Below are 26,135 nucleotides of genomic sequence, written 5' to 3' on the forward strand. Positions count from 1 at the left end.
TTATGTCAGTATTAAGAAGGGCAGCATTGATCTTGGTGAACATGATGAGCAGTCCAGGAAAGGAGTACAAAGAATAAAGGCAAGCACTGGTCCTATGTGGAGGGAGTGAAAATGGTGTCAGGTAAAGAGGAATCACCTCCAACAGGACCATCAAGTTAGACATCTTTTAAGGGATAAGAGGTCCAGAGGTTAAGCCCTGATGGTGGGTCACTGAGACACTGTGGAGGGAAATGGATAAGCCAGGAGTGTTGTGAAGATGTAATAAGGGCTGCACATGTCATAATGGGATCTAAACAAATAGGAGGTGCACAGGGCTTGTGGGGAGTTGGCTCCCCAGAAATCTGAGATAAACTAAGACATGTAAGGTCCTGCTCACCCATGAAAGTTTCTAAATACAGGAGCTCTGATTCTAAAATCATCTCCATTTATATTGGTTTATCTTTTTAAGACACTTTGTTGTTTCAGAGCTACCTTGCCATGAAGATTCATTACCTTTTCTTTGCTCTTTTCTTCCTTGGCCTGCTGTCTACCTCAGGTAAGGCTTTAGTAATAGTAAGGGAAGCATTCGAGTGAATGAGAAGCCAGCATGAAATGGCATAAACAACCATCTATTGATGGTGTTAATTAGTAGCTGCTCAATGAATTTTGTTGGATGAATTTTTTTAATGGATGAATTAATTTCTCCTTCTAGTCTAGAAAATGTAGTCGAATTTGAAGAATTCCGTGATTCCCTTTCTATTTCATGCCAAATTTCTCATCTCAATGCTGGGATAGACTTAGGTTATTTCCAAGAAAGGGAATTTAGAGATCATCTCCTCTGCCCTCTAATTTTATAAATAATGATTTTGAGAGCTTGAGTACAGGTCCTCTAACTCCCAGTATACCATGAAAATGGAATATCTACTCTCATCTTTCTCTGCCTAATCGAAGTAAGGTGCAAATAGTGAGTTTGTTGTGAGCCTTAAATGTGCTAATTCATGTCAAGGGATTTTAGGAAGTACTTGGCGAATAGAAAGTGCTTAAGAAATGTTAACTAATATTATTATCAATATTACTATTTTCACTTTTTTTTTTTTTTTTTTTAGTTTATCTTCTTCAGCAATTTCTTCTTTTGGTTCAGAATATCCTTAAGTAGGATGAGCCTGGAGAAAAATTGTGAAATTATTGGAGTTTACCTTTAAAACCATAAAATGATAAGGGCCTGATAGGGTTAAGAATCAAAAGAAAGGAATGGTGGGCCAGGCACCGTGGCTCACGCCTGTAATCCCAACACTTTGGGAGGCCGAGGTGGACAGATCACGAGGTCAGGAGTTCGAGACTAGCCTGACCAACGTGGTGAAACCACGTCTCTACTGAAAATACAAAAATTAGCCAGTCATGGTGGCACATGCCTGTAATTCCAGCTATTCAGAAGGCTGAGGCAGGAGAATCACTTGAACCCAGGAGGCAGAGGTTGCAGTGACCTGAGATTGTGCCACTGCACTCTTAGCCTGGGCAACAGAGCAAGACTTCGTCTCAAAAAAAAAAAAAAAAAACAAAGGAATGGTGGAGAGAGATAATGATGTAAGGAAGATGAAAAACACTGATGGTATAAAGGTATAAAGGAGAGAGGAGAGAAGAGGGAGGAGGAGTCAGTGATGGGATGATGGCACCGAAGGAGTTTGTGAGGGATTTAGAAAGTTGTGGTGCCATTAATAGAAATGTGAACACAGGGAAGGGGAGCTGATTGAGATGAAGCCAGTGAAAATGATTTTAGAAATTGTTACCTTGAAGTGACAGGAAGACATCTAACTGGAAATAATGCAGTAGAGATGTGAGACTAGGAAGAAGCTTGTGGCTGATAATAAACATTGTGGGATTCTTCCAAAAAAAGACGGCAATTAAGTTATGTGAATAAATTACTACCTCAAGGGCAATTCTCCCTGTCTCCTTTCTCTTTCTCTTGGGCCTGTTCTGGACATGGTGGTGATAAGTGTCTGTATTAGGGGAGGACAAGGGCAACACAGAAAACATCCACTCTCTTTTCTTCCTTTTTTCTCCTTCTGTCTCTTCTCACCGTCCTTACTCTTCTCCCCTCTACCTTTTGATTTTTTCTTGTTCCTGAACATATAAGGAAGCTTACAAATTACATACAATGCATGGGTTTTTTAAAAGCGAAATAATTAGTAAGAAGATTCAGGTAGAGGAAAATCAGCTTAGAAAAAAGTAATTTGCAAGACTGATGATGTTGTTTTCCAAAATGGCCCTGGGTGAGGTAACTGAAGGTGGAGGGTAGTAGAAGTCCTTGACATGGATTTCAGATAGGAATGGAGTGGTATATGTTGCCTCCTGAGAAATTGTGCCTAAGATTTATACCCCAGCGGCCCTCACCTGCCTGCAATGGCAGAACATCCAGCATTCATGATGTTCAGTACTGACCTTCTAGAAAGCCCAGCATTGGGCTCTCTCAGGATTTTCCAATAATGCTAGGCTTATACAATCCAAAGGGAGGTCAACTGTTTTTCTGCACCAAGTGAGGTGTACCTGCAGGCCCTGTCAGTCCCTTCTGAAATATAATTTTTAATCTGATTAAAAACTATTTTGCTACCATGGGCCATTCTCATCAATGTTTTCCCACAAAGCTTTATATTTGAAGTCTATAGCAAGTAAGTATATCCTTGTTTTTGTTCATCTACCTGTTTATTTTTAGGAACTGAAGATGCTTATGAAGTCATTACTATCATGGACTGTAAAAATCAAACACTGTGTAGTTCTCAGAATACAACTAGACACTGCTCTCAGGGGAAGGAGATTGAACTATGTGTCTTGCGTCTTGGAAAAAATGCAAAGCGACTCACTAACCATGAAGAAATAGCAAATTAGGAAGACAGGATGATCAATTTCCTTGTCTTATTAAAAAATAAAGTCTGCTTTCTTTTCTCTCTCCTTTTATTCTCTAGTGACACATTTATTTATTGACAGTTTAGACAAAAGTTTATCAAGGACCTTTTCACGCTTAGGATGAATTACAACAAGAACCAACATTTCTTTAGTTCCAGCAGATGAGAGAATACATACTTGAGAAACCAAAAGAAGAGCTGTCCTGTTTGGGTTGTAGGGGAAAGTTCTGGGAATTGTGAAGTAGAGGAGGGAAGGATCCGGGGTGACAATTACAGTGTGAGATACATTGATAAGGGCAGATGTGAAAAGAGGTTATCAGGTTTTACTGTAGATTACAAATGGAGTTTTCCCTCAGTGTTTTGTAGGAGATTTTGGTAAAGACTTAATTAGCTTTTAAATTTTTATTTTTTGTTAAAATCTTTGATTGTAGCATTTTAGCACTTGCATTACTAAAGTGAATACTTTCTCCAGCTCTACCCAGACCAGACCTGAAAAGGTAGGAAAGTGATTCTTGGAGCCTGGGACTCCTTTCCATTGTTCTTGGCTTCTATGATGCCTGTGATACCTGCAGCCCAGTACATTTCCTCCACAGTTCCCTGATTCCACTATGCTACCTTCCCTCTGAAACTGCTGTGTTACATGTTTAGGAAAATACGGGATGATGGAACAATTCTAATTTGGATTGAAAAGACTGCCTACCCATGCAGTAGTATCTGTATTTTATTATTTTTTCTTTTCTTTTTTTTTTTTTGAGATGGAGTTTCAGTCTTGTCGCCCATCTTGGCTACACCATCTTGGGTCTCACCATCTTGGCCAGGCTGGTCTGGAACTCCTGGCCTCAGGTGATTCACCAGCCTTGGCCTCCCAAAGTGCTGGGATTACCGGCGTGAGCCACCGCGCCCGGCCTGCATTTCAAATAGGAAGCTTACTGCTAGTAGGTGAATTTCAGACTACATAACTAAAGAATTTAAGGCAAATATAGGAGGATCAGTCAGGATTCTGGCTGGAAACTGATGAGACATTGGAAGAAGTTCACAATATAAGGGCGGGGCTCCGGCACTGAAGGAGGGGTCTGGAAGCACCGGTGGCAGGAGCAATGAAGGGAAGAAAGTCTTCAGCTGACCCCTCGACCTGAAGGCCCACAGCCGGGAACACCAGCAAGGAGAACACAAGAGAATGCACGGGAAAAACACAAGTCAAAAACAATGGTTTGCCTTTTATTATTATTAAGAAGATGGAGGAGGCCAGGCGCGGTGGCTCACGCCTGTAATCCCAGCACTTTGGGAGGCCGAGGAGGGCGGATCATGAGGTCAGGAGATCGAGACCACGGTGAAACCCCGTCTCTACTAAAAATACAAAAAATCAGCTGGGCGCGGTGGCGGGCGCCCGTAGTCCCAGCTACTCGGAGAGGCTGAGGCAGGAGAATGGCGTGAACCCGGGAGGCGGAGCTTGCAGTGAGCCAAGATTGCGCCACTGCACTCCAGCCTGGGCGATAGAGCGAGTCTCCGTCTCAAAAAAAAAAAAAAAAAAAAAAAAAATGGAAGAGCAGCAGTAAGTCTTATCAACGGAAATATTCGTACTGATGAGCATAGAGGAAGAGGTTTTGTTTGCCTGTTTAAGAATTCAGGGTGGCAGCAGCAGGCCCTGCCTTTGGGGTAGAGGTGGCCAGCTAGAAGGGCGTTGTACCTTCCCTAGGTCCCGCCCCTTCCCAGGTGAGCTGGGGCCCTTTGTGATGCTGATGAAAACGCCTAGGAGGGGGATATGACAATGACTCGCTCCTACCCCCTACCGCAGTCCTCTCCACCCCAAGGTAGGCAGCTTCCCGCTCCTCGTCTTGGGACCTAACCCCAGGAAGTCAGATGTCCTTGTCTAGCAGGTCGCCTGGTGAGAGGCCGTGGACGAAGCGGTCCAGGCACAGCCAGCTGCAGGGCGCGGCCTCGGCCTCGGCGGCGCTCCTGGTGGCCCTAGTCAGTGAGCGCACGCACTCCTGGACTAAGGTAACCCGCGCGCAGGAGACCCACCCAGCTCCCAGGTGGCCATCCCAGTTCCCACAAAGCCCTCCCTGACCCTTAGATCTGGAAATTATAGCCCCAGTCCCCGGTCCCAACGTCGTGTGCTTTTTAAAAGGTGCGGAAAAATGTAGACTGTACTGTTGATGCTTCTCATGCTATACATGCATCATTTCCTGTTTCTGTACTCAGTAATCCCTCCCCTCACAAATACCTAGAGCTGGCTGGTCTAGTTTTCCAGTTGGTCTCCCAGTCTCAGGCTTGCTCTCAAATTCATTCTCCTTGCTTCCACTAGAAAGATGGGGAGAGGGAAGAGGGGAGAAAGGAGGGTGAAGCGGAGGGTGAGAAGAAGAGGGGAAGAGAGATGATCCTATGGCTTATCTATTTGTGTGTGTGTGGAGAGAGGGACTGAATTTTAATTCATGTGTTTATGGATATGTGAACCAAGCAAATAATTGAAACCAGTAACAACAGCAATAACAGAAACAACCAGGCAAAACGATTATTTTAACACTTGCAGTGCTTGCTTAGTTGCCTATGTGAGATAGGTGCTACTAGTATCACCTGTGTACTGTTGAAGAAACTGTGGCACCTGAGAGGTTGAATAACCTTCCTGGGATCGTGCAGGTTGTAAAGCGTGATGCTGGGATTCAAATCCAAGCACGTAAGAAAGCAACCAGATACAAACTTGAGGCAACCTATCAAGACAAATGCTAGGGCAGGCTCATAGCAGGCAATACCAACAAGCTTGATTGAGCGAAAATTGGGAGTTCTTTAATTTCTATAGAAGTAGATGTGTTGCCTTTTAAGTGAAGTGGTAGTGTTACCGGAAAGAGGTCCCAATCCTGACCCCTTTCCACTTGGATCTCACTCAAGAAAGAGTTTGGGACGAATCCATAAAATGAAAGCAAGTTTATTAAGAGAGTAAAGAAATAAAATAATGGTTAATTCATAGCCATAGCAGCACTGAGGGCTGCTGGTTGGCTATTTTTATGGTTATTTCTTTATTATATCTAAATAAGGGGTGTATTATTCATGAATTTTCAGGTACAGGGATGGGCTATTTCCAGAACTAAGGGTCTCTCCGCTTTTTAGATCAGATAGGATAACTTTGGAATGTTGCCATGGCATTTGTAAACTGTCATGGCGCTGGTGGGAGTGTCTTTTAGCTAATGCCATATAATTAGTGTATAATAAGCAGTGAGGACGACCAGAGATCACTGTCTTGATTCTGGTGGGTTTTGACCGGCTTCTTTACTGCATCCTGTTTTACCAGCAGGGTCTTTGTGACATGTATCTTGTGATATTAGTCCTGCTGACCTCCTGTTTCATCCTGTAACTAAGAATACCTAACCTCCTGGGAATGCAGCCCAGTAGGTCTCAGCTTTATTTTACTCAGCCCCTATTAGAGATGGATTTGCTCTGGTTCAAATGCCTCTGACAGTAGGGAGCAGGAAATAACAGGAATTGAAGTTAATATACAAACAGGAACCAATTTTAAAACACAGTCCTTATTTACAAATATGCTTTCAGTTTATAATATCTCCAATGGACTCAGTTAAAAATATAGATATTTTATGAGAGACTGCAATTCTTTTAAGAAAAGTATGTGCATTAGTATTAGAAAGACATCAATTGGAATGAATCTGGATCTAATCACATTAAGATAAGACAGCGATGCCAAAAGGCTTTGAACTTAATCATGATACATTCAGTAGTGTGATGCTTTATTCTTGAGGTTAACAAACCAGAAAATAGAGTGCATATCAATATATTTACCTGTGAATTTATACTAATTGGTTGACCAAAATATATGTTAGGCAATGCTTGCTTATTTTCCAAGCAATGTTAAGAACATTAATAAAATGGATTTGAAATTCTCAGCTTAAAAAACAAACAAACAAACAAAAAATAACAAAAAAATCACCATTATTGAGTTCCCATCTCCCTGAGCTGCATCCTGGAAGTCCCTGCCAGCTGAAAGATTTCTGAGAGGCTCTACCAGAACTAATTAGCTAAGCAGTCTGGGACCACGCCACCACATCCCAGGAAACAGATATTGGAATCTTTCCTTTTTGAAAATCTTTGTTCTCTGAAAACAAGTAGCCATACTTTGATTTTAACTTAATTCAGCGAGTTTACTGGATATTTACTGTATTTTCTGCATGGTCTCAGTTTAAACACAAATCTGTATTTGGGAGTCTCTTGGTCTCACTTATGTAGCAATACTATTTATGCTTCCATAATATAAATTATTTCATATAGTTGCCTGAGATAATGGGATAATGTTTTACCAATCAAATTGACAAAGATCATATTTAGTGGTGGTGATGGGGAGGAAAATTGGTATAAGCTTTCTAAAATCACATCAATATGAATCAGGAAACTTTAAATGCTCTTAATTTTTTTCACCATCTACATAGATTTAATTAGTAAAAAATAACCTTTTTTAGTCACATGGTCTCATATGTAGCATCATGGCTACAATGGTAGTGCAAGTCTGGGGACAAAGAACTTTGAAAGGCTCTAGTGGTAGCCGTGGGATCAGTTCTTTAAATGGTACAATTTTATTAGTAAAGATGTCACCTTTACTATAAAAAACTCAATTCTTTTCAATAACTAGGCAGAAGAGATGCAGTGATATAGATAAGCCATATGAGCTCTATCTATCTATATATATTACATATGTTGCAAACCTCATAATTCCACTGCTAGTATTATACAAGAAGTAATTAGAAATATGGAAGAGATTAAGGTGTATTTATTGTATTTTTTCCCTTTTAGTTGAAATTCTCTTGTATATGACCATATATGTTGGAGTTCCTCACTCTTCTCATTCTCTTCTTTTTCCAAAAGCCCCTTCATCTTGCCCATAACTTCAGTTATTTTCTGTCTATAGAGATTTGCAAATTTACCTCTCCTCTCACAGCACAGCCAAGAAACTAAATTGACGCTTCTACTTGGATGTCTCAAAGACATTTCAAATTCAGTGGCCCAAAATTGAACTTAGGTTTTTCTATCTGGTCTGCTTCCAAGTTCCTATGAGGAAACAATGTCATTCCTATACTAAAGATACTCAGTGACCTCCCATAGCCCTTAAAATAAGGCTTTGCCATGGTAATTATAAGGGTGAGTATCAAATTCTAGAAATTAATATGACCAAGCCAGGTAATTTGTTAAATGTCTTCCTTTAGGCTGTAGAATACCATACTAAACTGCTAGACATTCTAAAACAAGTATAAATACACCAGATATTTGACCCCAACATTCTTTTAGCTCAACTGGTAATTTTTAACTTTCTTTCCAAAGAAACTTATTATGGGTAGTAAAAAGGTGATCCTTAAAACAGACTTGAGTTGGAATGAAACGTGCAAAATGTATAATGATTTTCTTTATTGAGTTTTGTCAACAGTTAGTATCCTAAGAAATATTTTCTTGTGGATATAAGGTAGAGTTCTTTTGTCTGTAACTCAGGAAAACCACTGGTACAGGATCAGAAATAGATGAGTTATTTAATTAGCATTCCTTAAATCTTTCGTGCAGCATTATTCTCTTGGATTCACCTTTGCAAAGAATTGAACAAAATAGAAGCCAAAGAAGCAGAGAGAAAATAAATCAATCCACTCTGCTCAAAGAGCACACAATCTAATGAAGATGATGAACATGAAGTCAACTTTGTAGTGTTGAGAGCACTGGTTCTCCAGAGCAGCACTTCTAATCAGCGGCTGCACGTTAGACTCACCTGGGGAGTATATATAAGTTCAGATGCCCAGGCTGTATTCAGAATCTCTGGAGGTATGATCCACAATGTGCATTTTTTTTTTTTTTTTTTTTGAGACAGAGTCTCACTCTGTCACCCAGGCTGGAATGCAGTGGTGCGACCTGGGCTCACTGCAACCTCCACCTCCCAGGTTCCAGCGATTCTCCAGCCTCAGCCTCCTGAGTAGCTGGGATTACAGGCACATGCCACCACACCTAGCTAAATTTTGTATTTTTTAGTAGAGACGGGGTTTCGCCATGTTGGCCAGGCTGGTCTCAAACTCCTGACCTCAGGTGATCCACCCACCTTGGCCTCGCAGAGTGCTGAGATTACAGGGGTGAACCGCCATGCCCGGCCCACAATGTGCATTTTTAAAAGCTCCCCAGGTGATTTCAATGAGCAATAAATTTGGAGAGTTAAGTATGAATGCATCACTTTGTTAATGAATTTCTTTCTTTTAAACCTTGATAGCCTTAGAGCTGAGCCTGAGTTTGAAACAAATGCAGATTTTATCTTATTTTTAAAGATATTTTAACTTTTATTTTACATTCAGGGGTACATATACAGGTTTGCTATGTAGGTGAACTCGTGACCTGGGGATCTAGTGTACAGATTATTTTGTCACCCAGATACTAAGCCTAGTACCCCACAGTTATTTTTCCTGAACCTGTATTAGTCCATTTTTATGCTGCTATGAAGACATACCTGAGACTGGGTAACTTATAAAGAAAAGAGGTTTCATTGACTCACAGTTCTGCATGGCTAGGGAAGCTTCAGGAAACATAATCATGGTGGAAGGCGAAACAGGCACATCTTACATGGTGGCAGGCAAGAGAAGTGAGAACCAAGGGAAAGGGGAAGCCCCTTATAAAACCATCAGATCTCATGAGAACTTACTCACTATTACAAGAATGGTATGGGGGAAACTGCCCTCATGATTCAATTATCTGTACCTGGTCCTGCCCTTGACATATGGGGATTATTACAATTTAAGGTGAGATTTGGGTGGGGACACAGAGCCAAGCCATATCAGAACGTCTCCCTCCTCCCACCCTCCACTCTCAAGCAGTGTCTGTTGTTCCCTTCTTTCTGTCCATCTGTTCTCATTATTTAGCTCTGACTTATAAGTGAAAATATGTGGTATTTGGTTTTCTGTTTCTGTGTTAGTTTGCCAAGGATAATGGCCTCCAGCTCCATCCATGCTCCTGCAAATGACCTAATCTCATTCTTTTTTATGGCTGCATAGTATTCCATGGTATATATGCACCACATTTTCTTTATTCAGTCTACTGCTGATGGACATTTAGGTTGATTCCATGTCTTTGCTACTGTGAATAGTGCTGCAAAGAACATATGCATCCATGTGTCTTTATAGTAGAATGATTTATATTCCTTTGGGCATATATGCAATAAAGGGATTGCTGGGTCAAATGGTAGTTCTGTTTTTAGTTCTCTGAGGAATTACCACACTGCTTTCCACAATGGTTGAACAAATGCAAATTTTAATGTGGGGATCACAAAAGCAAATTTGAAGTTCTTTTAATACTGTTTCACTGACTGAGAAGGGCAAGAATGAGGAACCAAGATGGTGTGACTTTTAGACAATACAGCAATATGTAAAAATTTCTTAATTGACTGTGATACGTCATAGCCTAATTTCTTTTTTTTTTTTTTGACAGAGTCTCGCTCTGTCACCCAGGCTGGAGTGTAGTGGCATGATCTCGGCTCACTGAAGCTCCGCCTCCTGAGGTCACGCCATTCTCCCTCCTCAGCCTCCTGAGTAGCTGGGACTACAGGCGCCCATCACCACGCCCGGCTAATTTTTTGTATTTTTAGTAGAGACAGGGTTTCACTGTGTTAGCCAGGATGGTCTCGATCTCCTGACTTTGATCCGCCTGCCTCAGCCTCCCAAAGTGCTGGGATTACAGGCATGAGCCACCGTGCTCAGCTCATAGCCTAATTTCTTGGACTAGGGGCAGGAAACATCTGAGAAAACAAATTTCTTTTGTGGCAGTCTCCAGAAACATGCTTGTCAGCATGCGTGGAAACCTGAGTGTGTAAAGGAGTCCTGCCATAGCCTGTTGGCTTTCTTGTGGAGGCACTAGAGCATTGATTGCAGAAGCACTCACTTTTTTTTTTTTTTTTGGTTCAAGTAATTTTTATGTATTCACATATTAGGATGCTATAGTTCCTTTATTAACTTATTTTTTCCTCTTAAATATATGACAGATATAGGAGCAAAGCTACAAGTGCTTAAATGTACACTTTGAGAGCTGGTCCTTAGTATCTTCTGCGATGATACCCTTTGTTTTATCAACCAGCACTTCCCTTAGCATCTTAGTGTTTCACATCCTCCTCAGAAAGCCACCCCACCCATTCTGAGCTCCACAGCAGAGTGGGGTTTTCATGCTTCTGATATATGACTGATATTCAAAAGCTCACCAGAACCAACTATGCCTTAAAGCAGAAATTAGCCCTGAGGCATTCTCAAGTTAAGACCCTTCTGCTCCTACTACTATCAAATTGGGTTGAAGTAATTTTAACAAATCATCTTCTAAACCATTAATTACTCATACTTATTAATTGGACGTTTTGAATTTTCTTACCTTTATAAAATATCATCAATTTTATTGATTTCACTTTTTTAGGAAAGAATAACAAACCCATCTACATTTATGAAGCAGCACATATTTAGAGGATTTTTTAACTGTGCTGAAGCTATAGTTTTAATTAGTGAAATGTAATTTACTTTGCAAATAATTTGTTCTTATAAATACTGTTCCAAGTGTGTTGGTGGCGCTGATACCTGATGGAGATATAAGGCAGAAAAAATGACGTTATGCTTTAATGGAAGAGATTGTTAGCCAAAATTATTTTAAATAGTATTACCAAACCCATCTTAGGCCTGGCCACCATTTGAATAAATATTCACACTTGAAGAAACCCTGCTTGTTAAACTGTAGGTCAGATTTAGAGTCTTGCAACCTGGTTTTCTGTTCCTGACAGTGATAAATAATATTTTTCAGAGGTCATGGTTGCATTTCATGATATCCCCCAGACTAAGCTGTTACTCAGACATTCCTACCTTTCTTAGGCCTTGGTTATAAATTTATCATAAATTTCTCTAAGCATTTTAAAAATCAGTTTTAGCAGGGACTATAAGTTATAGTGTGGGAAATTAAAATGTAGAAATAGGCTGGGCGTGGTGGCTCACGCCTGTAATCCCAGTACTTTGGAAGGCTGAGGTGGGCAGATCACGAGGTCAGGAGATTGAGACCATCCTGGCTAACATGGTGAAACCCTGTCTCTACTAAAAAAAAAAAAAAAAAAAAAAAAAAAAATTAACCCCGCCTGGTGACACATGCCTGTAATCTCAGCTACTCAGCTGGAGAATGAACCTAGGGGTTCAGTTGCAGGGCTGATCCACAGCCTGGGTGACAGGAGATGTGTCTCAAGAGAACTAATAGATTTTTTATGTGTCAGCATTTTTCCTGGGATTTATATGACCTCTAAACACACATTACATGATATAATGAATTACTTTTTAAAATTTTATTTTTATCTGAGTAATATATAAACATAGTGTTTTAAGGAAAAAGAGTAGCCCTCAGATATACCCCATCCCAACCCTGATTCCTGCTTCTAGTCTGTTTTCTCTTAGTACTTACCCCTGTATTTCTCAATAACTTACGTTTATTGCTACTTCCTGGCCTTTTTGTTATAAGTATTACATATTAGCTTTCTATCCTGGAAGATGATGATTTAGCATTCTTATATCATCTCTCTCAGACACAGAATGTCACACACATACACACACGCACACATACTCCCAACTGCATAGATGCTTCCCTTCCTCCATTCTTTTTATCCAGCTATTTCACAACTTTTGGTTAAGTCCATATTCAGTGTTTATATCATCATGGCACAATTATTATGAACCACACGTAGTGTATCATTATTATATTTCCTTATTGTTTTTCCTGACGTTAACCATACCTTGGTGGTTTTTTGTTTGTTTTTTGTTTTGCTTACTTGGTTAGCTATTATTTACTGAACACTTAGCTTATGCCAAACACTGTGCTAAACACTTTACAATATATTAACAGTTTGCACTTATGAGGTAAATATCATTATCACCCTCATGTTTGCAAATGTAACTGAGACAGAGAGGTTGAATAAGTTGCCAGATCACAAAGCTAGCAGATGACTAGCTTATGATTTGAACCCAAGCAATTTGACTCCTCCTTAACCATGGCAAAATACAAAGAAATGTCCAAAGTTTTTGAGGCTAGTTTCTTGAGAGAAGATCAGTGTTATGAATGAAGATGAAAGAAGTGGAGTTAGGACTTAGCCTGGATTTTTCTTGGCAAGCGGAGAAGGAAAGGAAATGATGAATTTGTTTTGGACTTGTTAGAATGATGTGATGTCAGGATATGTAAATATTTATATAATAGTTGGACATATGTTAGGAAAGAAACTTGCACTGTGAGTATGAGTTGGAGAATCTTTGACATAGAAAAGGTTGGCTATTAGATGAGAAAGTGTGATTTCTTCAAGCAAGTGAATACACAGAAAGAAAAGCAGAAAAGATGGGGCTGAACTTTATGGTAAATATGAAGTTAAGATGGGGGAAAAAGAAGAGAAGCTCAGGTCAGAGGGACAATCATAAAGGTAGGAGGAGAATGAGAAAAGGGCTGAAATCCCAGCTGGAAAAGACTTTCCCCAAAAATGAACATAAAACAAAGAGGGTTGTGTCCTTCAGAGAAATGGAGGAGGGTGATGAGCAAGAAGAAATCAATCTGGAGAAAAGGTGGTTATTGACAACCTCCACCACAAACTATTACAAATATTAAGTATAAATAACAGGAGATAGTACTACACTCTATTTTGTCTTATTTATACTTTTTTCATGTCTGGTGTTTTATTATTTATTTGTTTTTGGTAGATGGAATAAATTATTATTATTGCTTATCGAAATATTTCTGGGCCAAATCCCAGAAATCTGGCCAGAACTTAGGTACTGGCAAAGTCAGAGAACCACAGAACGTTAAAAATGAGAAGGACCTCAAGAGTTCATCCTGATTTATTTCATTTTATTTATGGGGAAACTGAGTTTCAGAGTGGTTGAGTGACTTCTAATACTGAAGGCTCTTGAGATGGGCCTGGAGGTCTGATCTGAAACCAGGCCCCTGCTCTCATGTATCTCAATGTGACTTTGAAACAGCAGGTACATTCAACTAAAAGCCTTACGCTCCCTTCTGACTTTCATATATCTCAACTTGAGGATCCAATACTGCGTCATGGAGGGATGTCCTGGACCAGTAAAGAAATTTTTAAAAATCCTTAATTGTTGAGTCAGAAAACTGAGCTGTGTCCAATTTGTTTGGTCCCACACTTCAGGTGCCTTGGTGACTCTTTTAAATGTAATGGGGCATAGTTAGGATCAGTAGTGTCAGAACAAAATGCATACTTTTTTCTTTAAAGACTTTAAAATTGTGATGTATAACTTGTAACATTGGAAAATATTGAAAATAATGGTGGTTGGGATTTTAATTTTTTTTTTGTAATTTTGTAATTTCTGTGCAGTTTAGCATATTACCATAGCATAGGCTGCTGGAGTCACATCTGTGATTTTCTACCTATGCTGCCTGTCGTTTTGGCTGCTGATGCATCTTTTTATTCATTGGGCAGGAGATTTGCTCTAATATGTTTAGGAAAGTAAGCTGACCAACCAAAAATTTCACCGTATCCAGGAACCCATAGGAAGTGTCATTGTTTCTAGAGGGAACTGTGAGCTGTATTCTTTTGTAATATAAAAACATGTGCCTGCCATTTCAAACTACTAAACACCTCGACTAGTGAAAGTTTGGACTGTCCTATACAAGGACCCATATATAGAGTGTGATCATAGAATCATGTCCTCATAGATCACAGAGTGTGTGTCTTTGGATCAGTCTATTCCTAATGGCCGTGGGGAGATAAGGCAACTTACTCAACTTCATCAGCAACCTTACTAAAGTGGTAAAAAAAAACCTTCTGTTTTAGAGTTTAAACTTAGCCAAAAGCTTGTTACTTAAACGCCAAAAAACAAACGAAAAAAAGTTTAAGCACTTTGACACTGTTTTTATTTTTCAGCTCTATGCGACTCATTTTCATCTAGCATTACCTCTCCAAAACCTGAATCTCCACAAGAAAGCCATACAGCAATTAACCAGTGTTGCAAGGACTGCTTCTGTAATAAAGGTAAACCTGGGAGCTATTGCTTAAAATTTTCAAAAATGTGCAAGTGGTAGGATGATTCCAGGGCATTGCATGACTACGTATATCATGTAAATACACCAGCCTAGAAAACACAATGCATTGCTTCGTTTATATCAGGCAGTATCACAACCCATTTTTTTCTGAATATTTTTTGCTGCTTTCTGCTTTTCTTTTTTAACCCTTTTCTGATTGTAGAGATCATGTGTACTCATTGTTGAAAATAGGGAAAGTAAAAGAAGTACAAATCCCACTACCCACAGTGCCTTCTGCATTTCGTAAAGCTATGACAGCACTCTCAAATGTAAGTGAAAGAGACTCTTGATAAAAACTGAATTTTACTTTTTCTTTGGCATTAAATTTGTGTCTAACAGAATCAGCTTAGGGAGAAATTAGCCCTTCCGACTGTTCTTCAATGTCATATTACTTACATAGTTGTTATTATTACTAATAATAAGCTTTCTCTCTGAGCACTTAGCATGTGTCAGGCAGAATGCTAAGAACTGCACATAAATGCTCTCACTTAGTGAAAAACCTAGGAGCCTGGCACTATCCTCAGTAACTGATTACCGATCATTTAGTGGACTCAGAGTACTTATATAATGTGCCCAAGGTCATGTGGAAGATAGGATTCAACCCCAGCCCTCTGAAATCATCATACTACCTTAGTTGTGAAAGGAATGGAGGGAAGGAGCTAATTTATTGAGATTCTCCATTAGGTAAGTTATTGTGCTGGACACTTCACATGCTGATAGTGTTCAATTCTCACAGCCTCACAAGGTAAATAATATTATTGCCACTTACAAATGTGGAAGGAAACTGAGGCTTAGTGGGACTAAATATTTTATTAAAAGGCACACAGCTGATAAGTAGGGAAGCTAGAAAAATGACTTTGCTTTCTTTCTTTCCAAAGCTGTCATTTCTACTTGACCACATGAGAATTTTTTTTTTTTTACATCTCTTTCCCCCACCTGACTTCTAAGATCAAAATGTGTTGCCAATTTTGTTAAATTTTTACAAGACAATGAACAAATTGGATTTGAAGCCTTCTTCAATGAATGAATGAATCTATAGATTCATGCTAATCTGGACTAATGTCCAGCTTAGGGGATTTCACCAGAGACTCAGCATGATGCTTCAAGATTATACTGAAAGCATAATCTGATGTCTCAGTATTTTAATGTATAATCTCAATTTAAAATAAGAGTAGATTTGACAGTCTAGCTTAAAAGAGATAGCATTTTTTAAAATGTATGGAGGAATTCAAGCATATTGCTAAAGTTTTCCCAATCAGTGTTCTCTCATTTACCAATTAAATAACAAATGAAAAAATAAACAGGTCTGTCATCACTTAGAATATGTGTTTTCCCATAAAAATAACTTTTAAAGAAATTATAAATAGCTTAGAAAAATGATATAAGAAACCTAGGTTAGTAGCAGTTACTATAGATTATTTATTCAACAAATATGAGGGAAAGTAATTGTGGTGTGTAGGGGGAGTTGATTCCAATAATGAGGACAGAGGATCTCTCCTTGTAAAATGGAAGCTGCAACTCCTGCCTTATAGTGACAATGCAAGAATGTGGGATGAAGTATACAGAGCTCCCCGTGCTGAGCATAGGCAAAGCTATTATTATATTTTGTAGATGAGAAAACAGATGTGGTTTAATGGGGTTAAGTTCACTCAGTTGCTGCCAATTGGCAAAGCTTGGATTTGAACTCAGGTTTTCTGATTCTAAGATCTGTGATCTTCTCATTTTGCCTGGTGGTTGTGTTGTTTCCTCTGGATACTGATCACACTTGTACAAATGGACAGATGTTGAAAATACATCCACTGGTGGATAAACCTGAAATAAATGCTAATTTTTCATTTTTATAAAAGTTTCTTTTTGATGTATTTGTGTTTTGAGAATATATTTGCTGTTCAATATAATTTTGTGTCTATGGAATGTGTTTTAAAAATTATAATCTCTAAGGATATGAATTAATGTACATTAATGTGTAACTAATGTTACAGCTCCTTTTATAGCCACTTGGGTTTTCATGCTGTTTTTAAGAACTGAGTGCAATTATAGGAAACACATTTGGAATGATGGCATAAGTCAGCCCTAAAGGAATAGCAAAAGTCCTGGGATTGATCTTGTAGAGTCCTGTCAAGACAAATAAGGGTGGTGATTTAGAATAAAGAATCAATTATGCAAATACCATTATGGTATAAAAATATTATTAGATTTGTTGGGAAGAATTTTTATATATAATAGTTTTAGTTAATTATTAAATTTCTTTAAAAAAATTATACCATTAAGAAAATAGCAGACAAAGAAAAAGATTTTAGTATATATAATCAGAGCTAAAGATTACATACAAAGAGTACATTTAGTTATAAGGAAAAAAGTAGTATCCCAGTATAACTGGCAAACAAAATACAATTTCATCAAAGAATTAAAAATACAACTATTAAGGAAACAGTAAAAATGTTTGTGGTTGCTAGTAATCACAGAATGTAAATTAAGACAAAATAACTTATTTTTACATTCAAATTAATTAAAGGATATGATTTAGAAAATGTCATGAAAATGGTACTTTTATATCTTGCAGGTGGGAAGACAAATTGATGCAACTCTCTTGAAAAGCAATCTGGCAATATGAACCAAGAGCTATGAAAAGGCTTATGCTATTATAATTAGTAAGTCAATTTATAGAAATTTGTTTTTTAAAAGTAAAGTAAAATAAGGGAAAACCCTTGTTGGGAAAGATGTTCATTGCAATATTGTCTACAACAGGAAAAATATTGGAAGAAAAAAATCTAACAAATTGATAAAATCATATTAGGTAAATTAGGGTGGGTCTCTGTGGTAGAAAATTATGCAACTGATAGAAATGATAATAATAAAAATCACATAGCAACATAGAAATGCCTTAATTAGAATCTTAAGTGGAAAATAAGCATATGAAATAGAATGCAGGCTATTGTCATTACATACAGTTATGTAGAGAAGACTGAGAGGAAACATTTCAAAGGTTTCTAAGTTATTTAAAGATAGTAGGATTACAGATTTTTTTTTTTATTTTCCATATATATTCTTCAATGTGTTATAATGATTTAACAATGAAAATGTAATTGATAGTGTATTATTGCTATTTCCTTAATTCCAGAATGGCTGTAATGTTGGCTGTAAATATGAAATTTTCTTTCAGACACCAATATTTTCAAGAATGGCATATTCACATGCAGTATGTGGTAAGTTGCATCCATCATTTCTCTTTGAACTGGGCTGATAATTTTCAAGCTAACAAATCTGTTCCTCCATGAAAGTAAGTTGCCACTGAAGACCTTACTCTTACTATACATAAGCAGTAGTTAACAAAGAGCTATTATTTTGAAATGGCAAACGCTTCCTATACTCAGATGTTTTTATACATTCACAACTCACAAGCAATCAGCCTGACTAAAGCGCTGGGATTTAAAAAATGCACTGAGACAGCATCTTCATATGCCTGGAAGACAATTCAACCCAGTGGTGCAAATGCAGAATACATGTTTATAAGAAAGGTCACTGATTTTTCATTACTTAGCAAAGCCATGCTATGTATGCCAAGATAAGTGTACTTAAATCTAAGGCTTTCATGCCTTGAAAGATAGATGGAAATCACTTTCTATCATTCACCTCCTAGATTTTCTAAAACCTAACTTGGAGAGACATCCAGTTCTGTAGGTTAAGCAGAGAATAATGCAAATAGCTTGAGCTCAAACTACATCCAATTTTATATAAGATTCCACATTTCTGAGCTTTTCTTCCTAAGCCTGCATCTGTTTTTCTGTTCCCCGTCTTAATTAATGTTTCTGAATTCCAAACATTTTCCTAAGAGAAACACCTCAAAGTTATTCCAGACTCCTCTCTCTCCTTCATTCAGAGACTGTCAGCTTTTATCACCTGAACCTCTATAATGCTTCTTGAGTTGAGTCTCTATTTCTATACTTGAAATATTATATTAGCTTTTTGATAGCTTCTTCCAAAGTTATCTTCTTCAAACAATATTTAAAAATATTTAGCTTTTGGCTGGGCATGGTGGCTCACACCTGTAATCCCAGCACTTTGGGAGGCTAAGGTGGGCAGATCACTTGAGGTCAGCAGTTCAAAACCAGCCTTGCCAACATGGTGAAACTCCATCTCCACTAAAAGTACAAAAATTCGCCAGGCGTGGTGGTGTGTGCCTGTAATGCCAGCTACTCGGGGGGCTGAGGCAGGAGAATCACTTGAACCTGGGAGGCGGAGGTTGCAGTGAGTTGAGATCACATCACTGCACTCCAGCCTGGGTGACAGAGGGAGACTCCGTCTCAAAAAAATAATATATATATATATTTTAGCTTTTATATTAAAAAATCTTTGGTGGCTCTTTACTGTCTGCAGGATAAAGTCCAATTTTCTTTTTTTTTCTTTTTGTTACAACATTATCAGTGTATTTAATACCACTGAACTCTACACTTAAAAATGGTTAAGATACTAAATTTCGTTCTGTATATTTTACTACAATAAAAACACTGGAGAAAAAAATAAGTAAACCTTTTTAAAGTGGTTCAGTAACTTGTCTAAAATCCCATAGCTATTAAGTACAGACATTATTATTCAGAAAATCCTTGTCATACTCCAAAATGTACTCCTTTTCTATCATAGTCATGGCTTTCATACTGCTTCATGAACGATACAGTATTTTATTTGAATAAAGGTTCTTTACTGCCCTTTTGTACACTTTTAACATAAAAATGATTAATGCTTACTTTTTACGTTACTCTTTCGGATTTAAACTGTGGTCTTAGTTTTGTAAAATTTAGCATATCTTCATGTGTTTGGAAATTGAAGGGTGCCTGAATGTTTCTTCTTAGTCATTGCTTCTGTAATCCATATATTTTCTCCAAATAAAAGATGACATCTTAAACTGTGACTTAGCAAGCTACCTATGTATTTGCCTTGTGTGTAAATGGAGATAATAGGAAATACAATCAATTTTTCTTCAGAACTATAATGTAAAAAAATTATCTCTAATTACTACTCATAAACATCCTTTGTAAAGTTTTTAAAATCACATATACACTTTAAGTGAATGATGCCAAACTTCAATAGTTAGCTGTTGTAATCTGAGGTGATCTTAGAACTCATCTAGTGCTTAATGGTAAATTTTTTCTCATGTCTGGGACTAACTCTTCTAAGCCTTGCCAATAAATCTGAGTCACTTATCTATAGCACTCTTTATCACACTCTGAGGATCTTGTGACTGCTGTCTCCCCAAAAGTTGATCTTTTAAAAAAATATATTGGTAAGTGGTCACCCACTTTTTAACTCTTGTATTTCTATTTTTCACCTCTTCCTCATGCACTTCATACCTAGACACAGCCCATTGTTTTCTTTCCTTAATTCCAGGAGGCCTTTGCTTGATTCCATGCCTTTGTATGAAATATTTTCTGTAGTACATGACAAACACACAACCATTATCTGCTCATATATGTCTCGCTTACTACATTAGGAGTCATTTAGAACAGAGACCATGTCTTATTTATCACTGTATACCAAGCATCTGCAGAAGGTAAAGACTCGAGATACGTTAATTGAGTGAGTAAATAATTTAATTAATCCAGTAGTGTAGAGTGCAGATTAAGTTAATGTGACCCTCCAAAAAAACAACTCTTTAGTTTTCATAGGTGGGGAGTTTTGGGTGGGGAGATGCTGGTAACGGGTGAGTCTATAGACCTGGCCCAGGCTTGACCTGGAAGCAGGGCTCTGAATGTTCACAAGCAATTCTAACTAAAGCTAGAAAGAAGAGAGCTAAACTGAGAACATAGTAGGGGCTGCATTCAAGATCAGGAATTAAAGATTAAGTCAAGACTATAATTAAATATTGTTAGAGGATCATAGACCCTGTTTCATATTTCCTGGAACCTCCCATAGATAGCTTTTCTTGCTGCAGATAGGCTAAATTTATATGCTCTGCTAAGAACCTGAAATAGAATCTGTATTATTGATAGAAGTAGAACCCAGTATTTTGACAGGCAGCTGGGTTGAGGGCAGGACTGACTTTTGTTCTTGAATATTAAGAGACTTAACAAACACATACATGCACTGACAACTAGAAGTGGGCCAAATGACATTTCACTTAGAAGAAACAGAATGTACAAAGGCTCAGAGATGTGACAGTCTGTACCATGTTTGGGGGATTTCCAATACTTTCATTTGGTGTGAAGATAGGATGTGAGGGACCAATAGAAGTGATTAGTGACTTTTGGGAAAGAGTGAAAGATCCAAGGTGACCCCCATGGTCCTTGCCTCCTGGTGTTCACATGTAATTCTCTCTCTGTAAATGTGGCCAGAAACAGTGACTGCATTCGAATGAATAGAATATGGAAGGGTGTTTTAGACATGAAGTCCTTGCCCAAGCCTATGTCCTGAATGGTATTGCCTAGGTTTTCTTGTAGGATTTTAATGGTTTTAGGTCTAACATTTAAGTCTTTAATCCATCTTGAATTAATTTTTGTATAAGGTGTAAGGAAGGGATCCAGTTTCAGCTTTCTACATATGGCTAGCCAGTTTTCCCAGCACCATTTATTAAATAGGGAATCCTTTCCCCATTTCTTGTTTTTGTCAGGTTTGTCAAAGATCAGATAGTTGTAGATGTAAGGACTTCATGTCTAAAACACCAAAAGCAATGGCAACAAAAGCCAAAACTGACAAATGGGATCTAATTAAACTAAAGAGCTTCTGCACAGCAAAAGAAACTACCATCAGAGTGAACAGGCAACCTACAGAATGGGAGAAAATTTTTGCAACCTACTCATCTGACAAAGGGCTAATATCCAGAATCTACAATGAACTCAAACAAATTTACAAGAAAAAAACAAACAACCCCATCAAAAAGTGGGCGAAGGACATGAAGAGACACTTCTCAAAAGAAGACATTTATGCAGCCAAAAAACACATGAAAAAATGCTCATCATCACTGGCCATCAGAGAAATGCAAATCAAAACCACAGTGAGATACCATCTCACACCATTTAGAATGGCCATCATTAAAAAGTCAGGAAACAACAGGTGCTGGAGAGGATGTGGAGAAATAGGAACACTTTTACACTGTTGGTGGGACTGTAAACTAGTTCAACCATTGTGGAAGTCAGTGTGGCGATTCCTCAGGGATCTAGAACTAGAAATACCATTTGACCCAGCCATCCCATTACTGGGTATATACCCAAAGGACTATAAATCATGCTGCCATAAAGACACATGCACACGTATGTTTATTGCGGCACTATTCACAATAGCAAAGAGTTGGAACCAACCCAAATGTCCAACAACGATAGACTGGATTAAGAAAATGTGACACATACACACCATAGAATACTATGCAGCCATAAAAAATGATGAGTTCATGTCCTTTGTAGGGACATGGATGAAACTGGGAACCATCATTCTCAGTAAACTATCGCAAGGACAAAAAACCAAGCACCGCATGTTCTCACTCATAGGTGGGAATTGAACAATGAGAACTCATGGACACAGGAAAGGGAACATCACACTCCGGGGACTGTTTTGGGTTGGGGGGAGGGGGAGGGACAGCATTAGGAGATATACCTAATGCTAAATGACGAGTTAATGGGTGCAGCAAAACAACATGGCACATGGATACATATGTAACAAACCTGCACATTGTGCACATGCACCCTAAAACCTAAAGTGTAATAAAAAAAAAATAAATAAATAAATAAAAGAATATGGAAGGGTGATGATATATTACTCCTATGATTATACTACATTCTACAATACTCAATGTTGGTAGCACACTCACTCCCTCTCTCCTGTTGCTGGTTTTGAGGAAGTAAGTTGCCATGCATTCTGTAGCCACAAGAAGCTGAATGCTGCCAACAACCATTTACAAGCAGGCAGGCAGATTCTACCCTAACTGAGCCTCCCTTCTGTAATCACCTCCATCTGAGTGCAGGCAGAACCTCTGACTTGATTCTAACCAATAAAATATTACAAAAGTGATGGAATATGACTCCTATGATTTCATTATGTTATGTTAGTCTGTCTTACTAGCATACTGTCTCTCTCTCTCTGCCTTTATATTTTTAAACAAGTAAGCCTTCATGAACCTTGTAGCTACAAGAAAGTGAAAATGAATGCTTCCGATAACAACAGGAGCAGGGAAATGTATCCTTCCCTAGTTGAGCTTCCAGATGAGAACCCAGCCTGGGCTAGGGTCTTTGTGCTGTAGTAATTTGTTACTCAGCAATAGGTAACTGATACAATAGCAGGAAGCAAAAGCCCTTGATAATCTCCACTTTCATCTCCAAACTATACAAACGGTTAAAATATTGTTCAAGGGGGAGAGAATTATATTTTATCTTATCAAGCTTCGTCAAAGCCTTATCAAGTATTTTATTAATTTTCCATTACTTTGAAGAAGTAAAAAAATTATTAAAGCCAGTTTTACAGACTAATCTTCTACTTTCTTCTTTCTTTTGCCCTTTTATATCTGCTGATCTTTATCTCCAATATAAGCTATGTCCAAAGCCAACTCTCCTTGTCTAGTTTGAGGTGAAATGTCTCTTACTACCGTCAACTGCTTTTAGATCACCCCAATAGCTCATTTTTATTTTCAAAAATCTTTTCTCACTTTATAAATATACGGCACCTTTTAAGTGAATTCCAACTATCTCTGAACATGCCACATAGGTGAATATTAATTAGAGTATTATATGCATTTGTTATCTAGTTTCCCCTTGGAAATAAAATGTAAAGGAAAACTATGGAAAAATATACTTACTCCAGACATTCTCTGCATTGATTTATGGCAGATGAAAGAAGCAATAAAGGATGCTAACAAAACTATTTCTTTGGACAATCTGAACCTGGTAGGTTTGATACATTTTAATTGCAAAATAAATGACAAATAATGGTGCACTGCTATGATTTTTTTCCTTTATCATTATGCTTGCTGTTTTTTACATATTGTAATTACTTATCCCTATTTTTATGTATGTCTGTGCCATGGTATATCTCTCTGATTAGTTTTTAAGTCAGGAGGAATTGTGTATCATGGGATACAAAATGAAATTTAGAAAGACTTAAGCAAGTTAAAGAATGTTTGTAACCAGTAACCTTATTCTATGGCTGACTCACTTCTGCACATCTTCTCCATAAAAATTGCCTTATAAAAAAGAACTTCATTTTCAGAGAAATAGGCTGATAAAATGTGGCATTAATATTATTAACAACTTTCCATCAAATGATATACGCAGTTTACTGAAAAGAAAAGCAGAGCTAATGGTAATAGTTGTAAATGTGCAGAGAAGATACTTGTAGTTCTATAGTTGGAGAAGCCTGGAAGATATCTATTCCAACTTTCTCATTTTGCAGATGAGGACACTAAAATCCAGGGAACTGATTGGTTAAAGTTATGTCTAAGTTTAAATCATGTAAATGGCTCCTCTGGGTTTCCAGTGCACAACCTGCATGGCTGTACAATTAGTAAAACCCTGTTTGATTTCATTCCATTTTCTTTGAAGCTTAAAGATTGACTACGTTTTTTTGGATGACCTTTGTGTTTTCCAGGATGTGCACTGTGTTAGAGCTCTTGTGTGGAATTCATGCAAAGAAACCAAAAGAGCCATTTATGATTTGAACTATGGTCTCAGACTAAATCCTTCTCACATTTGTACTTTAATATTAAGAGGTGCCATCATCAGTCTATTACAGATGTAAATGAACAGTTTAATGCGAATGAAGATCATGAAAACACAAATGCAATTTTTGTGGTTTTTTTTTAAATTTATTTTTTCTAAAAAAAAAAAGGATACATGTACAGAACATACAGGTTTGTTACATAAGTATACATGTGTCATGGTGGTTTGCTGCACCTATTGACCTGCCCTCTAAGTTCCTTCCCTTCACCCCCCACCCCCCGACAGCCCTGGTGTGTGTTGTTCCTCTCTCTGCATCCATGTGTTCTCAATGTTCAACTCCCACTTATGAGTAAGAACATGTGGTGTTCAGTTTTCTATTCCTGTGTTAGCTTGCTGAGGATAATGGCTTCTAGCTTCATCCATGTCCCTGCAAAGGACATGATCTCATTCCTTTTTATGGCTGCATAGTATTCTATGGTGTATATGTACCACATTTTCTTTATCCAGTCTATCATTGATGGGCATTTGGGTTGCTTCTCTGTTTTGGTATTGTAAATAATGCTGCAATAAACATACGTGTTCATGTGTCTTTATAGTAGAATGATTTATATTCCTTTGGGTATATACCCAGTAATGGGATTGCTGGGTCAAATGGTATTTCTGGTTCTAGATCCTTGAGGATTCGCCATACTGTCTTCCACAGTGGTTGAAGTAATTTACATTCCCACCAACAGTGTAAAAGCATTCCTGTTTCTCCACAGCCTCGCCAGCATCTATTGTTTCCTGACTTTTTAATAATCACCATTCTGACTGGCATGAGATAGTATCTCATTGTGGTTTTGATTTGCATTTCTCTGATGATAAGAGATGTTGAGCATTTTTTTTATGTTTCTTAGCTGTGTAAATCCTTTTTTGAGAATTGTCTGTTTATGTCCTTTGCCCACTTTTTGATGTTTTTTGTTTGTTTGTTTTTTTCTTGTAAATGTGTTTAAGTTCCTTGTAGATTCTGGACATTAGATCTTTGTCAGATGGGTAGATTGCAAAAATTTTCTCCCATTCTGGAGGTTGCCTGTTTACCCTGATGGGAGTTTCTTTTGCTGTGCAGAAGCTCTTTAGTTTGATTAGATCCCATTTCTCAATTTTGGCTTTCGTCACAATTGCTTTTCCCATTTTTGTCATGAAGTCTTTGCCCGTGCCTATGTCCTGAATGGTATTGCCTAGATTTTCTTCTAGGGTTTTTATGGTTTGGGGTTTTACATTTAAGTATTTAATCCATCTTGAGTTAATTTTTGTGTAAGGTGTAAAGAGGGGGTCCAGTTTTTGTTTTCTGCATATGGCTAGCCAGTTTTCTCAGCACCATTTACTGAATAGGAGATCCTTTTCCCATTGTTGTTTTTGGTAGGTTTGTTGAAGATCAGATGGTTGTAAATGTGTGGTGTTATTTCTGAGGTCTTTGTTCTGCTCCGTTGGTCTATAGGTGTGTTTTGGTACCAGTACCATGCTGTTTTGGTTACTGTAGCCTTGTAGTATAGTTTGAAGTCAGGTAACGTGATGC

The 26,135-nt window shown here is 38.0% G+C and overlaps 2 long non-coding RNA genes across 2 annotated transcripts; both read left to right on the forward strand.

Moving 5' to 3' along the window:
- The first annotated feature begins 321 nt into the window (after positions 1–321).
- Positions 322–2,925, forward strand: LOC116809649 (uncharacterized). The gene is made up of 2 exons (XR_009209200.1): positions 322–535; positions 2,690–2,925. It is a non-coding gene; the product is annotated as an uncharacterized LOC116809649 (long non-coding RNA).
- A 1,785-nt stretch (positions 2,926–4,710) lies between these two features.
- Positions 4,711–23,796, forward strand: LOC131380907 (uncharacterized). The gene is made up of 5 exons (XR_009209199.1): positions 4,711–4,877; positions 14,785–14,892; positions 17,506–17,593; positions 18,064–18,148; positions 23,671–23,796. It is a non-coding gene; the product is annotated as an uncharacterized LOC131380907 (long non-coding RNA).
- Positions 23,797–26,135: the final 2,339 nt, after the last annotated feature.

This window comes from Hylobates moloch, unplaced genomic scaffold (assembly GCF_009828535.3).
Source record: "Hylobates moloch isolate HMO894 unplaced genomic scaffold, HMol_V3 SCAFFOLD_1, whole genome shotgun sequence".
Taxonomy (NCBI): domain Eukaryota; kingdom Metazoa; phylum Chordata; class Mammalia; order Primates; family Hylobatidae; genus Hylobates; species Hylobates moloch.